Source organism: Natator depressus, chromosome 4 (assembly GCF_965152275.1).
Source record: "Natator depressus isolate rNatDep1 chromosome 4, rNatDep2.hap1, whole genome shotgun sequence".
Taxonomy (NCBI): Eukaryota; Metazoa; Chordata; order Testudines; family Cheloniidae; genus Natator; species Natator depressus.
This window is the reverse complement of record NC_134237.1, coordinates 50,845,118-50,849,061: the sequence shown is the minus strand read 5'-3', so window position 1 is coordinate 50,849,061 and position 3,944 is coordinate 50,845,118.

The window sequence follows — 3,944 nt, the reverse complement described above, 5'->3', positions numbered from 1 at the left end:
TGCTCTGCAGTTGACATCACACAGAAAGAGGAAGCTGATGGCCCGGCGGGGACTGACTGGCTGGGAGGGATGTAGGGTAAAGGTGGGAGCATAAATAGCCTGTGGCGGGGGCGCAGCAGACTAGATGGAAAGGAAGAGAAATAGCGTCTCACCCTGGAAATCAGCTGACTTTGAAAAGTAAACTCTTCCAAATGTTCTGCTACAACAAAGCCCTCTCTCTTGTGTATGCCCTGACTTGGATCCCTTCCCATATTGGTCAGTATCCTTCTATAGTGCTGGCATCTAAGTTTGCCAGATCCCTTTTCAGTAGTACTACCTTGTGGATAATCTAAGCACTATACCCAGATGTACAGACTCTCTTTCCTCGCCCTATGTATTACATACTTTTTTTAACATTAGCTTTAATACATTTTTTTAAGGATTTTGGTAATTCACATTTGGATGATTTCCCTCCTTTGTAAAAAGTAACATAAAATAGTCCTTTGCAGTTTTTCAGTGAAGTGACATGTACCCTTTATGGTACTGTGTGTGTCCATCCATAGTAATAATAAGTGCTTCCATGGGCAGAGTTGGGGGGGGGGGGGGAGGGACGCATGGGAGGGCGTTTTCCCCCAAGCCTCAGGCAGGCAGCCTGAGCCTGCAATGTAAGGAGTTCTGCAGAGAAGACAGGAGATTTGCTGCTCCCAGATGGCACCCTGAGGCAGAAAGTCAGAATTTTGTTTATAAACAGAGTGATTAACAAATGATTAAGATAAGAAAGGGCTGTTAGGTCGATTCCTGAAGTTAAATGATCAGTTCCAAGCTTGGTGAATTGTAAATAGTAAGTAGCCTAAATGGTAGAGAGTAATTGTAGATTTTTCTACAAATTGTTTCAAGTGTTGTATTCAAGAGGTGTTAACAAAGTTGCTAATATCTTTCTTTGAGAGGATAACTGATTTTTTAGACAAAGGAAATGCAGTAGGTCTAATCTACCTGGACGTCAGTAAGGCACTTGATACATTTCCACACGAGAAATTATTAGTTAATTTGGAGAAAATGAGGATTAATATGAGAATTTAAAAAGTGGATAAGGAACTGGTTAAAGGGAAGATTGCAATGGGTCATCCTGAAAGGTGAACTGTCCGGCTAGAGGGATGTTACTCGTGGAGTTCCTCAGGGATCCGTCTTGGGACCAACTTTATTTAACATTTTTATGACTGACCGTGGCACAAAAAATGGGTGTGCTAATAACACTTGCAGATGACACAAAGTTGGGAAGTACTTGTGGCACCTTAGAGACTAACCAATTTATTTGAGCATAAGCTTTTGTGAGCTACAGCTCACTTCATCGGATGCATACTGTGGAAACTGCAGAAGACATTATATACACAGAGACCATATATAATGTCTTCTGCAGTTTCCACAGTATGCATCCGATGAAGTGAGCTGTAGCTCACGAAAGCTTATGCTCAAATAAATTGGTTAGTCTCTAAGGTGCCACAAGTACTCCTTTTTCTTTTTGTGAATACAGACTAACACGGCTGTTACTCTGAAAGTTGGGAAGTATTGCCAATACCGAGGAGTACCAGAATATCATACAAGAAGATCTGGATGATCTTGTAAACTGGAGTAATAGAAATGGGATGATATTTAATAGTGTAAAGTCCCAGGTCATGCATTTAGGGACTAACAAGAATTTTTGCTATAAACTAGGGATTTATCGATTGGAAGTGACCAGTGGAGGAGAAAGAGCTGGGTGTATTGCTTGATCACAGAATGACTATGAGCCATCGATGTGATGCAGAGCGGCCATGAAAAAGGCTAATGCAGTCCTAGGATGTATCAGGCAAGATATTTCCAGTAGAGACAGGGAAGTGTTGGTACCATTATACAAGGCACTGGTGAGATCTCATCTGGAGTATTGTGTGCAATTCTGGTCTCCCATGTTTAAGAAAGATGAATTCAAACTGGAATAGTTGCAGAGAAGAGCTACTAGGATGATCTGAGGAATGGAAAACCTACCTTATGAGAAGAGACTCAAAGAGCTTTACTTGTTTAATCTAAGCAATAGAAGGGTGAGGGGAGATATGATTACTCTGAATAAATACATCAGAGGGATAAATACCAGGGATGGAAAATAGTTATTAAAGTTAAGCATCAATGTGGACCACAGAACAAATACATATAAATTGACCATCAACAAGTTTAGGCTTGAAATTAGGTGAAAGATTTCTAACCATCAGAGGAGTGAAGTTCTGGAGCAGCTTCCTGAGGGGACAAAAAACATAACTGACTTCCAGACTGAGCTTGATAAGTTTACGGAGGGGTAGTAAGACAAGACTGCCTACAATGGTGTGTGGTCCATCGGCTGGAGATGGGACACTAGATGGGGGGGCTCTGAATTACTACAGAGAATTCTTTCCCAAGTGTCTGCCTGGTGGGTCTGGCCCACATGCTTAGGGTATAACTGATCATCATATTTGAGGTCAGGAAGGAATTTTCCCCTGGGTCAGATTGGCAGAGACCCTGGGGGTTTTCACCTTCTGCAGCATGGGGCATGGGGTCACTTGCAGGTTTAAACTAGTGTAAATGGTGAATTCTCTGTAACTTGAAGTCTCTAAACCATGATTTGGGGTCTTCAGTAACTTAGCGAGAGGTTAGGGGTCTATTACAGGAGTGGGTGGGTGAGATTCTATGGCCTGCAATGTGCAGGACATCAGACTAGATGATCACGATGGTCCCTTCTGACTCTAATAAGCATATCTGAGTAAGAATATATATTACAATTTTAAACCTAACCAGTGTTCCATAAGTGACTTGCCACAAGATGTCAGAACATGTTAGTATTAGAGCTGAGTGGGTCTAATAGTTATTTAATTTTCTTTCTTGATATAGGAATTAGATACAATGTTCCAGTCAGATATTTTGAAGTTATTATCTGCAAAAACACTAGAGTTTTCATTTGCCTAAGTACCTCCTGGAATCACTGTTAAAATTGCATGCCCCCCGACCCCATCTGAAATGGTGCCCCTGTGGGCAAACACAGAATATGTGTCCCCCTCCTTCCCCCAATGTATGCGGCCCCATTGGCCTGACTGGAGCCGCCTCTCCAAATATAGAAGTCAAACTACCCCTATGCTTCTGATAGAATTCACCCTGGGGTCAGAAGTCAGCACTGGTGGTGGTGGGGTCCTCACATTTATAGGATTTGATTTTTGTTTGCAGATGCAGTGGTATTCAGTGTAAAACTGCATGAGGTGTGTTTTGTTTTTGTTTTGTTTTTTAATCTTGGTAACGTTGCAGTCAGGAAGCCAGGGGCGACTCTACCAATATTGCCGCCCCGAGCAGTCGCCACCGAATTGCCGCCGCCGCAATAGCAGCGGTGGGAAGAGCTGCGGAGCTGCCGCCCAAAGGCCGCGGCGGCGGGAAGAGCTGCGGAGCTGCCGCCCAAAGGCCGCGGCGGCGGGAAGAGCTGCGGAGCTGCCGCCCAAAGGCTGCGGCGGCGGGAAGAGCTGCGTCTGTCACCCCATTCTCAATGCCGCCCCAAGCACCTACTTGGAAAGTTGGTGCCTGGATCCGGCCCTGCAGGAAGCACTCCAAAGGCTGAAGTACTTCCAGAGATTTTAATAATTAACATTTTCTTTCTTCATATGGACAGGAGTGTATTTTCTGCCAAGTCTAGTGTTGTCCATATAAAGTAATAAAATGAAAATATAACTTTACATAATGATCAGATTGGAAAGATAAAACAAATCTCATCAACATTTTATTTTTTGCCTTTTTAGTTAAAGAAAATATAACTGATAGCAAATCCTTATCTCCCCTTCCCACATCTAATAATGCTTACACCCCGGTAAAAATTTACAAGAATTAAAAAAAAAAATGTAAATCTCTTTTCTAAAACCTTGTTGCACCTGATCTAATCAGGCGTGTAATTGTTACTAAAAGCTGAACGGAAAACAAGA